At 49.0% G+C, this 12,558-nt stretch overlaps 1 protein-coding gene across 3 annotated transcripts in view; it reads right to left on the bottom strand.

Moving 5' to 3' along the window:
• The window catches only part of Mical2 (microtubule associated monooxygenase, calponin and LIM domain containing 2), a 206,505-nt gene extending 195,261 nt beyond the window's left edge, over window positions 1-11,244 (bottom strand). For all 3 annotated transcript variants that reach the window (XM_076846897.2, XM_076846899.2, XM_076846898.2), the window contains exon 1: window positions 11,122-11,244. The gene's annotated coding sequence lies outside the window, so the exon portion shown is untranslated. The remainder of the gene's footprint in view (window positions 1-11,121) is intronic.
• Between the last annotated feature and the right edge of the window lie 1,314 nt (window positions 11,245-12,558).

The raw sequence follows: 12,558 nt of genomic DNA, 5'->3' as shown, positions 1-12,558 counted from the left end.
AAAAATGCTTTCAGTAAATATTTAAAAAAATAAAGTGTAAGTGATAGCAAGATATTGTGTCCACATTTCATTGGGAGAACTTTCTCTTTCTTGATGGCACACAAAATAATGGCCCATCTTATGACTGATCAATGGTGTCTAATTTGTTCCTTACAAAAACATAATATCGGAAGAGGTGTCATGTGGTGGAGCTACTGTGGCTTCCTGGAGAAAGAAATGAGATGAAATGCCAGAAGCTATAGGGAGTCCTCCGGAGGAGCCGTCTAAAGGTGAAACGGGTTACTTCCAGCATACAACCTCAGGCTAGACCAGCCCAGTGGAGAAACCAAGCACCCTATGGGGTTGATAAGGCTCTCCCAGCCTTGCAGTTCCAAGTTTGATGAGAAGAACTTCTTACCACAAACAGAGAGATGTCCCAATTTCCTCATGGCAATGGAGGCTCTTTGATAGAGTCTTTGGGGGGGGGGGCAGTGAACCCACTGAGCTACATCCCCAGACCTTTTTATTTTGAGACAGGGTCTCCTTAAATTGCTGAGGCTGGCTTTGAACTTGTGATCCTCCTGCCTTGGCCTCCTTGGTTGCTGGGATTGCAGGCATGTACCACCACACCCAGCTCTGAGTCACTTTAAAAAAGTCACTACTTATGGGTAAAACCCAAAACCCACTTAGCAAACTGTAAGAACATGAGGCTTCAGGTAAAAAGGAACCCTGCCTACGTCTATGTTCCAAGACCCCTGTGGTCCAGTTCACAAATGGGCCAGAAGGAAGAGGCCACCTGTGTGCTCACTGTGCGGCAGGCAATGTGGCAGATACGCTGTGCCCAATGCCCCTTTTAATCCCACAAGCACCCTGTGACAAAAGTCACAGCAGAGAACCCTGACTCTGAAAACCCATGGTCTGTCTGTGACAACATGCTTTCCAAAGTCTTAATTGGCAGAATGAATGCATCCAGTGATCAATTGGTCAATCAACTGATAGGAAAAAAATAAATAAAAGAAACAGAGGCAATTTTAATGGTACACCCTGAATACCCATCAATAGCTACCATGAGTATTAAACTTATTCAACTTGCTGCTTGCAGGAGCAAATTATCCCATCACATAAAGCAAGGGTGTCCTTGAGACGTATATGTCAGACAACAGGTGCAAGTAGTCCTGCTCAAATGTCAAGGTTGTAAACACACGAGGTTGCCATGACTCCCACAGGCCAGGTCAACACTGGAGCAGGTGGAGGACCAGCCCAATCTTCACCCACCTCCCCATGGCCAGGGTCCACCTGAAGAGGGGCCTCAGGGGACAGTGAGGTCACAGGAGAGAATGGCATCCTTTCAGGTGATGGTGCACTGTCATTCTTACACAGGCTGTTCCTGCCCCATCCCAGCTTTACTGCCTCACCATGGGGAAGCAGGGAACTCTGGCTCCTGACTCATGGGTACCCACCCCCAAGGGTGCACACCCTTCATTCCCTATTCACTACCCTGAAACTGACCCTGAGGGAGGGGAATGACCAGTGGACAAGGTGTGCAGCAGCCAGAAGAAGAAAGTGAACAGTTACTGTTTCCCTAGAGTAATGAGCTGCCAAAGCACAGACAGGCAAACATGGTGGCACAGCCGCAAAAAGGGACAACCATGTGGTAACCAGGCAATTCCAAAATGGGCTGCAGTCCTCAGAAACAGAAAGGCCTATGCACACAAAGAGTATGACAAAATCAAGATCAAGCCTAACTTGAGCCCTGGCCTTAAGCCACCCACTACCCCATTTCCCTTCTCTGTCCAGGCAAATGACCATCTGGTCAGTGTGCACTTCCAATGCCTGGAAGGCACACAGGCCTCCTAAGCTCCTCCCACTAAGCCCATCTGCCTAAAGGATTAGCTCCCACCATACTCATCTATGGCCCTGCCTCTCCACCCCCAGCCTCAGGGCCCTCTGTGCCTGATTCCAGACTCAGCATCACTCCCCACCCCCACTTTTCCACATCTCCCAGTGCTCTTACTCAGCCCACCTCTGCCTGTGGAAATCCCACCCATCTTCCAACAAGTCCTGCCTCCTCCAGGAAGTCCCTGCTGGCCCATGCTCAGTGGCTCCTCAGGCATTCTACACACTATCTCTTGTGCAGCCATCAGCCAGTTTGCTGAATGCACTCACCTCCAGACATCAGAAAGATGCTCAGCTCTTGGTCCTCCAGGGCCTCCAGTGCAACAGCTGCACATTACCACTAACTAGCCCTGGCCTATGGTTCCAGATGCCCCCCACCAGGTACCCTATTTACATTCCTTTCTGGATTCCTTCCTCCTCCTCCTCCCAGCTGACTCATCCCACACCCCATTTTCTCTCAAGGTTCAGCAGGCAGCTAATTAGAGATAAAAAAGGGCAATCTCCATCAACATGGTGTCCTTCCCTGTTAAATTCAGCATTTTTGACAAAGATCCTCTGCAGACAAGGGCTGAAAATAAAGGTAAGAATTTGAAACTCCAAGGAGGTGTTTTGATAAGGGAAGATCTTGAGAGCAAAGCTAGCCAGTGTTACAAGGGTATACATCTTAAATTCAAAGTCAGCAGAATTGTTAGAAAGGGGATAGGGTAGGTGATACTGTCCTTCATTAAGGAAGGGTGACTGCAAAAACAACAGCCATAGACTGACCAAGGATCACCCTAGTGGGAAACGGTGGGTAAGACACACTGACCTGGCCGTGTGACCTTGAACAAGGAACACACCTCTCTGGCCTCTGCTCAGCATCAAGAAGCTTCTGAGCCTCAGTTTCTCCAAGGCTAAGTGAGTAGGCAAGAGTGAGAGGCAGATAATCTTTGATGACACTTTCAACCTAACATCCCAAGGTTCTGTGACCTACTGTCTGCCTTCCTCTTTCCAGGGAGGTCAGTGAAGCAACCCCCTCCCTCCTCCACCCCCTCCTCCCCTCAAGCCCCACCTGAGTCCAAAGGGAAATGTAGTGCTAAAGATCTCCCTGCCAGTCCTCAGACACACAAGAGAGCAGGCCTCAACCCTGCAGGTGGCAGGATGGAGCATGAGTGGAGGAAGGTAATGGTTGCTATGGACACAGAAATGCTCCTCTCATTCATACCATCTGTCTGAAATGGGGGGAGGAAAGACAGTCAGTCAGTGGCCTTCTCTCCCTGGCCTAACTTTTTAAGAGATTACAACTGCCAGCTAAATTTAAGTGCTGCTCTGAAATCAGGACATATAAGGTCTCCCAGCCTGGATCTGAAGAGTTTCATAATGGTAGAGCTGGAGAGCAATGAAGAATCAAACTTGGAGGCCAGCTAAGTGGTATTATGTGGCCATGCCAATGAAAGGTCTTTAAAAATAGCCTCTCACTTCTCTCGAGCTGAAGATAAAGATGAAGTCTCAGCAATAAACAGACATCTGCTAGAAGCTTCTAAAGAAATACCACATAAACAGCCTGCAGCCCTCTCCAGGCAGCATCCAGCTGCCAGGGGGAGGAGGAGGGACCCAGAGGTGAGGATTGTGGAGGAGCTTGGCAGGGTGGAGGGCCAGGAGGAGGTGGGGTGGAGAGGCTGAGAGGGGTGGAGATGGGCTCCCCACGGTAGGCCAACTGGGCAGAGGAAGTTCAGCTTGTTAGTAAAGGGAGACCTGGCTGCCTGTGAGGGAAACCAAGGCTCACCACCCACCCACAGGACTTTCAGAATGTCATACGGAGAACTCCACACCCGTCTTTCACTTTGGAAATGGGTCCCTCTTTAGAAGTGGGGGGAAAAAATGACATTCTGAATGTGTACCTAGGCAAGGCACTTCACAAATATTTTAATTTCATCTTTACATCAATCCCTTGAGATAGATGTAATTACCTCCTTCTCTATAAACTAAATACTAGGGCTCAAGAACTCGCCTGAGGCTACATGGCTAGGATTGGAACCCAGGTCTGTCTGAACTCGTTTTTGTTTGTTTTGCTCTATTACCTGCATTCAGAATGTGCCCCTGAGGTCTATTCTCAGTGCCCAGTTTCTTCACATCCCCACATCTAACACAAGGGATCCCTAAAGGGGAGAGGTGACAAAATAAAGAGTGGAGGGGGCAATAGTTAGGCTTCGTTAACTTCAGTAGCTGCCCGAGTTTCCACAGCCCTCTGGGCCCTGTGTCTTCACCTACTATTCACTTCCCAGCAGGCCCAAAGAAGAGCCACGGTTGAAACAGGTGCAAGGATATATCTAAACTATATCTGGGAGGATCTACCAGACACTGGGGACAACTGCCAATGAGAAGAGAACATAGGGCTGAAGGGCAAGGGAAGAAGGGGCACTTACTTATTAATTATGTTCCCTTTGTATGAATATTAACCAAGCATCTCTGTGAATGTGGGGGCAAGTACCACTGATGTATGTATGGGGGGTAGTGAGAACCTTGCAGCCATGTACGTGTGTAGGGGAGTACCATGTATTTATGGATGGACTAATGTTTCTCTCCCTTCAGGGCAGAGAAACATTAGTTGTTGGGGGAAGGAGCAGTAAACTGCTCCCAAGAGAGCCCAAGATCCAAATACAAAATAATACCCAAGCTGGAGAAGGACACCTGGGTCATGAAGAACTCCTGGGTCCCCTGGTTGAGGTGCACCTAGACTCCAGAAGCAGGCTGAGATTTTATCCAGTGCTTTCTCCCTCCTTCCAAACACTGATGCCTGGGCAGATGGCCAGGAAGCTCTGCCAGCATGGATCCAGAGTCCCCAAGACCCCACGGGACATTTCCTAAGGAAAAGAGACTGAACCCTGTCTTTGGGAGTCCGGAAAGAGACCTCCCTCGTGCCCCTGCTTATGCTTCTCTTCCATTCGCCCTTTCAACCGGCTATCAGACACCGCCTTCCTCCAAGCAGGGAGCCCCTGGCTTTATCTGTGCATCAGATCGTGCAAATCCCAGCTGTTCTGATGCGTGGAGCTGACAACAGCCTGACTTTATGGCCGCTGAGAACGTGCACGCAGCACCTCCACCTCGCATTCTGCTCCCCGAGGATGAGCAGTTGTCCAACAGGGGTCTGCAGACTGACCTCCCCATAGACCTAGGTTCACTCTGCTCCAGGAGCAGCTCTCCTTAGTGACCCAAAGGTCTAACTGACTCTTTCTCCAGCCATTTCTTCATCTTCCCCTATACCTCATTTCCCCAACTCTCAACAATACTCTGAGATCTCACAAATCATCGCCAAATACAGTTGAGCACCCTGATAAGTGGCCAATGTTGGCCATTCAGGGACATGAGAGGCACCTCAGCATATGGACACTATGGTGGCAAGGTCAGCATGGGGCATTCTCAGACCGGAGCTGGGCTTCTGGACAGGGTGTATCAGGAGCATGGGCTGTGAACATCCCACAAACCTGCTGTTGCAGCAGCTCGGGGACCAGCAGCCCCTGTCCAGCTCCTTGCTTCCCTCCTCTTGCTGCCATCACAAAGGGCATTTGCAATGGATGTCCCCCATTGCCCAGGGAAGGAGAGAAACCTGAGTTACAAACCAGCAGGAAACAGTTCCTGTTCTTGGGGCTGCCCTTACCTCTGTTCCCCCAAAAGAATTCTGAGCGAGGCTTGGAAAGAATACAAGTACTGCAAGGTATCCAGATAGCTGCAGGGAAGTAGAGACTTGGGGGTAGAGGAAAGCAGGGAAATGACCTTGACCTTCAGGGGAGAGAAACATTAGTCCATTGTTTTTTGTTTTGTTTTTTTTTTTTTAGGATTTTTAGTTCTAACCCTAAAAACACAACACTATCCGATACCCACAGCTGCCTTCCAGGTCCCACTGAGACAGGAGTACTTTTCCCATGATAACTATGGTCATATTTGGATGCACGGGCAGGTGCAGAGCAAGTACACTGAAGAAACCAGGCCACACATGGCCACCACAAAAGACTATATTTGGGATGCAGGGATGGATATTCCTGGACAGATTACAGAGAAGGGAGAAGCTCAGAATCAGACCCACAGTGGGCTCAACCCTTCAGTGAGGCTTTGTTTGTGACTAGAGGGCCCCTGTCACCTATCACTCTGACCAGCACTGAATTCTGAGACCAGATGATCCATGCTTTAGAAGGAGGCACCTTATCAGCCCAGACCAGCCATGCTTTCCAGGTTGGGGGAGGGTGCAGGGAAAAAACAGAAGCTGGAGGGGGGAGGTTCAGGGCACCCAAGTGAGCTGAGCAGGATGTTGGGCGATCAGGCATTTTCCCAAGAGAACAAGACGGTCCCCTGGAGCCAGCAGCTCGCCCTGTCTGCTTTGTGCTAACACACTGTATCATTTTATCTTGGCTGATGGCTCAAACTCTTTGAATAAGAAAATCAAAATGGAGAGCCTAACATTAGAAAGATCTCATTTGGGGAACAGCAAAACAATATTCTCAGGAAGGAAAGGGAGGAAGCGCAATGGGGAGGAGAGCAAGATTTCATGGTTGTCTTATATTTTTCTCTTTCCTAAGCCCCAGTTTTCTTTATTTCCTAACTTGTAACAAGACCAGGATGTTCTTTAAAATAATGATCCAAGGAAATAGCAAAACCCCAGTAGCCCTGTGGTTTTATATATATAGCCACACCAAATATACGGATAATTATGTCTACTCACTCCAAATCAGCTGGAGTCCTCTTTTTTAAGAGAAAAAATTTTTTTGAATGTTTGAATTTTTAATTATAAAAATAAAATATTTCTACTCTGAAAATTTTGGAAAAAATACTAAGTAGTGAACAATAAAAGGAAAAAAAATCAACTCTGGTACTGCCATTCAGAGAGAGAGAGACTTAAAATTTTGTTCTCTCTCTTTCTAGTGGAAAACACTGTTAAAAAAAGATGAAGAAAGAAAGAAAGAAAGAAAGAAAGAAAGAAAGAAAGAAAGAAAGCAAGCCAACAGACAACATAATAAAACAAAAATTCAGCTCTTCATTTTGAGGGCTCTTTCAGAGAAGGGGCTTCTACAGGTTGGAGGTGGGATAAGGAGACATGTCCCAAAATACCAGCACTCAGAAGGAGATGGGGCAGGAGATGCCTGTCTGAAAGGCATTGTCAAGAAGGGCAGGTGCATCCTTTCCCTCCCTCCTGAGCCTCTGGTCTCCTGCAAGATGCCAGTGGTGACACTTATCTCTACAGAAAAAATTCAGAGAACAAACAGGTCATACATGTTCATTTTCTGACATGCCCTGTCCCCTCCACATTTGCAGATGAATGGTGTTTGGAGAAACACTCCATCACTCACCCAAGTGTGAAGCAGGTTCAAGAAAGCTCTAGAAGGCAAGAAAAACACTGCTCAGAGAAAGAGGGAAAAGTTGTGTGGCATTCTCCACTAAGCCCAGCACCAAAGACCTGGATCATAGCATAGTCATGACTATGGCGGAGTTCAAAGCTTGAGCAAAAACGACCTCAGTCCCCGTCAGCCCACGTGGAATCTTCAGAGGCCAGTTGCTATCAGGGCACTGATGTGGCCCTCTGGGCTCCCTACCACAAATCAGTCAGTGAGGGCCAGCTCTGCTTCAGGATGTCTATAGACTGATGCTTGCTGGGGAAACAGCCACATGTGAGCAAGTCTTTTTTTTTTTTTTTGGAAACCTCTTTTGCAAACACATTCATGGCAGTACACAACCCCCAACAGGATTCAGTCCATTCCAAACACATTTCTTGATTGGCCATAACACTGGACAGATACTCACTGAGTCTCTGCCAGGTCCTCCACACATGACTTTACTCTGTGTATCTTGCATGGCATAGAAGAGAACTCTAGTCTCAAGGGGTTTGCCGTGCTCTGGGAGGGTAGAGACAGGCACTTAAAACAGAGGGTAATTGCTGAGTGAGAGGAGGGGAGCTTCTCCCAATTGAAAGAGGCATAAAAGGACCAACAGACAAGTGCCGCACGCACGTTGCTCCTGACTCCAATAAACCACTGTAAAGATCATTTCTGGCAACGAAGCATATCCAAATATAGACAGGTGATACCAAAGAAGTACTGTCCATTCTGTTCTGTGCAGTGATGACAGTGTGGCTTTGCAAGAAAAGATTCTTTTTTTAAAAGATCAATACTGGATTATATAGGTACAAAATGACATGACGTCAGAGGTTTGCTTTAAAATACTTCAGGAAGGGAGAACAGAGGGAAAGGAAAAAGACATAATCTGACATTCTTGGTGGCTAATAAAGCTGGGTAAGGAGTATATGGGTCTCATTAGACTATTCTAGTTTTAAGTGTTTGAAAATGTTCATAATATTTTTTTAATAGTGGGCAGTAACACATCATGGTAGATGTCCTTAGAGAAAGGCTAAGGAAATACAGAGCAAGGAGGACTTAAGAGAACCAGAAAATAAATCTTCTAAGTTTATGAGTGTTTTTTTTAATATTTTTTTAACTGTCAGTGGTCCTTTACTTTATTTATTTATATGTGGTGCTGAGAATCAAACCCAGTGTCTCACACATGGTAGGCAAGCGCTCTACCACTGAGCCACAACCAAGCCCATTTATGAGTGTTTTAAAGCCATTTTATGGTGGGGTGAGAAGACATGTTCACACTTAATTACAATATAGAGTAGGGAGTAGTCAGTCCAGCAGAAGAACTCTCCACACCAAGCTCTAGAGTTCAGAGGACAGTCACAAGGTTTTCCTGCTTCCCTTAATGTTTTATCCCTCCCCCTCAACAGACCAAGGCTGAAATCCAATCTTATCTCACTAACTTTCTAATGGGAGCAAGTTACAACATTTCTGAGTCTCAGTTTCCTGGTCCGTAAAATGGGAACAGCCCCGTCTACATCTTCAGAGGACTAATGCAGGGCTCTCATACAAAGAATGAAATGTTCCAGCATGGTGAACAGGATTCTCTTCCCTGGCTCTTTAAATAACAGAGACTGTTAGTCCTCTGAGGGCTAACAATGTTCAGCCCAAATCTTTGGCCAAGCCTCTGCACCAAGAAGGCAAGACCTCTACTCTTCATTAGTGGGGAGAGAAGGGAGCAGGTGCATGGCTGGAAAGCAAACCCAGACAGAGTATGAGCATGGCAGGGAGAATAAAGATACACCCCAATCATAAGCAAAAAGGAATGGGGATTACCTGGATGCTCCTTGTAACTCCTGGAAATGGAACTTCACAGCCACAACCAGCCATAGTCCTTAAGCTAATTTATACTAAAGTATAATTGATTGGTATCTAGCTGAGATTTTCTTTTAGAAGAAGGGACGAGCAGAAAGTCAAAGCCCTAGGCCCAAAGAAGAAAGTAGACAGAGGTAAAAAGTGATGTCATTTTTATAAAGGTATGTCAAACTGTATTTCAATCAGAACACAAGCATACCTCGGCACCTGCCTTCTCCCTCCAAAGAAGAAAAAAAAGAAGGAAGAAAGGAAGGAGATAGAAAGAAGGAAAGAAAAAGAAAAATCATAAAACTGGAATCTGTTTTAAGGTCAAGGTTATTTCACCTAAAATAGTCTTTTCAGACTAAAGTCAGCTCTCAAAGATGAGGCCAAGTCAATGGTGGAAAGAGTACCCCCCAAAAAAACAAAACAAAAACCAGTGCCCCAACACCAGCAGTCAATCCCTCGCTGTCATATCATGGCCAGCACTATCCATCACCCTTGACCAGAGGACAGTGTAAGCTACGAGTTTGCAGGTTGAATAACATAGGCTAACCTGGGTCAGTTCACGTGTTTTGCTAAAGAAGCATCCCCTGAAATCCTGGTGGACAGAATCCTCCAGAGGCCAAAAGGCTTCAGTCAACCTACAGGGAAGCCACAGTTCCATACATAGCATTCCACTTTCCACAGCCTTAGGGTAGCAGAAGAGGCACTGGACTTAGCATGGACAGAGCCAAGACCTGGCTCAGACACTTTCTCTTTCCCCAAACTCTAAAATGGAATGAGGAGAGTGGGGCAAAAACTCAGACATTTTGGAGAGCAACCAGTGAAATCAGTTGCAAAAATGCCCCAGGACCGGAACTGGTGCCCAAGAGGTGCTTAATAAATCCATCTTCCCTCTGCCTGAAGAAGGCCAGTTCTTAGTGCAATTAAAGTCTCCAGAACATCACTTGGGGCTGTCCTGGGGACTCAAAGCCCACTTGTTGGGTCCTCTGCCCCTACCGAAGGGACTGGCACAGAGAGGGCACTAGTGCCAGGGAACCCAGGCAGGCAAATGTGGAGGACAACTGACTGTTGGCTTTTTCCACGTAGGACCTGTCCACAAGGGGGCTGGTTAGTGACTTCATCCTTCACCCAAACCACTGAAGACCAGACCAGACTGTCAGCAAGAGCGCCAGCACGCGATGCACACCCACAGGTCCTGTGGCTTACAAATGAAAGCTCTTTCCGCTTTAAGAACCCAGGATCCAGAATAAACAATGTGGAAGGAGACACACGTTTACTCTGGTTTCAACACGCCTCTTCCCTATCCAGTAAAGGCCGTTCCCAGCTCTGACAGATGAGGCTGGCCCGGATAAAGTTAACCCCACTTGCTCCGAATGGCAACCGGGTCAGCCGCGGCAGGGACTGTGGGCAAGACCCCACCATTCCCAGCGGGCGGCCAGACAACCACAGGGAGGACGCCGTGGACGCCCGGTCCCGGGTGCTCCTGGGCCTGCGGTGAAAGTCCACTGCTGGGGCATGCGATACCGAGAGGACAGTGCTGCGGCCCCGGGACCCAGCCCTCAGCCGGCCTAGCCACTGACATGTGGCCCAACTTAACTTCCTGTTATTAAGGAGGGAGAAGAATGGGGAGGGGGGGCGCCCAGTGAAGAGCCGAAAGGACATAAAGGGCGCGGAACCCAAATCCCGTGAAGCTAAGTTCGGGAAGGACCCGCTGGATGACAGGCGGCACTGCTGGCCGTCGCGCCCACCTCGCTCTAACGTTTGGGATTTTCTAGGATTAGAATCGCAGGGTTTGGGTGTTTGAGAGAGGAGTAAGAGATAGCTCGGGTTATCAGCAGGAGGTTTTCGTTACGTTCTAATTGGTTCGGAGGCTTGACCTGGGAGCCGTGGGCTCCATCGACAATAACACCTGCTCGCTGCGCGCTCCGCCGGGGGGTTTGAGACGTGGGATGCCGCGGCCGCACCTGACCCTCCCGGGCGCAGGGCAGGGCTCAGAGTCCAGACACAGCTGGCACAGTTCCCACCCGCGCCCGCCCGCCCGAAGCTCACGCCGCCTCCGCCTTACCGAGAGACTCCTGGGCAGCCTGGCCTCGGATCAGCGCCTGCCTCCGCCTCAAGCTGTGGGCTCAGCGGTCGAGACCCGGCGGCCGCCTGCGGAGCTGAGAGCTAGCGAGGCGGCCCAGCGCAGGCTTAGCCGGCCGGGCGCCTGCAGTTCTGCGCTGTGCGGCGGTCCCAACTGGGAAACGCCCTCATCGGCGGCGCGGCCAATGACAGGGCACCCGGGGGCGAGGCCCCGCCTCCAAACTCAGGAGCACGGCCAATGGCAGTGCGGCGCGGGGTCCACCCCCGCGCTCTCCCCGCCCTCATGGGGCCGGCTGTCACCACTGCTGCCTCTGGCGCACGTGGGCCGAAGCCCGGCCCTGAGCGCAGGGAGCGGCCAGGCTCTCCCACCCCAACCAGCGCAGGTCGGAGACCAAAACGGAGGCTGACGGGAGCAGGGCGTGGTGATGCTGTGAGATGAAAACCCAGGTGTTGGTATTCTAGTGTCAAGGGAGAGGCAAGGGCTGAGCCTCAAGGTTCTTGGCCTAGGCAGCTGGAAAGCGACTCACTGTCCCCTTTTGGACATGAGGGAGCAGTATAGCACTTCCTGTACTGTGTACACTCTGTCAGTCTCTTTCCTTGGTTTGGTTGGTGACCACCCTGAGCATCAGCAAACTGCTCTGCTACCTAATAGGCCCTCACTTGAACTGGCCTTACTTTGGATAAAACTTGTAGGAAGAGGGGTGGTGGTGCGGACCATCTGTGTTGATTTGGTCAAATTACCTAAACACCTTCTTTCTTGGGTGTCGCCTTAGTTTCTGCTCTGCCCACCTTTCCCTGTTGCCCAGAGTCACCACAGCTCCAAAGAAAAACCTTGACAGAAAACAGTGTGAATGAGGTAGAGTCTAGAAGAAATATGAAGCACTTTAAAGAGTGTAAGTCATGCAAGACACCTGGGACACACTGCTGTAGTGGTGATCATGAACTGAGCAGACTCGTGGACAGATACAATGGCTGACTCACCTCTGGGGCCCAGCTCCATCATGGGGCTTTACCCAAGGTAAGCATCAATAAATGTTCCTGGAACAGATGACCCAGAGGGAGGAAAACAGGCAGGTTTGGGCAATGAGCAAACAGTACTATGGCTCCAGGCTGCTGGAATTCCCCAGCACAAGACCACCTTCAGGAGAGACCACTTTCTGTTGCCAGGAAAATACAAACAGAACAGTTTGTCCCCAAAACCTGGGGTCTATTTTTTCTCTTATTCTTTACTACCCCTGGCCTTCTGGATTTTCCCAGGTGTTGTTCCACCTGACAGATCTTTTAGCATCTTCAGAATTTAATCAACTTCATACAGATGAGTTTTTCCCCAAAGCTGTCCCTGCTCAGTTTACACAGCTCAATCAGCACCAACTCAGAGGAGCAATATTCCATTCTGATGGAACTAGGCCTGTGACACCAG

Source organism: Callospermophilus lateralis, chromosome 2, assembly GCF_048772815.1.
Source record: "Callospermophilus lateralis isolate mCalLat2 chromosome 2, mCalLat2.hap1, whole genome shotgun sequence".
Classification (NCBI taxonomy): domain Eukaryota; kingdom Metazoa; phylum Chordata; class Mammalia; order Rodentia; family Sciuridae; genus Callospermophilus; species Callospermophilus lateralis.
The sequence above is the reverse complement of the archived record's forward strand: the minus strand, read 5'-3'. Positions and strand labels throughout refer to the sequence as shown.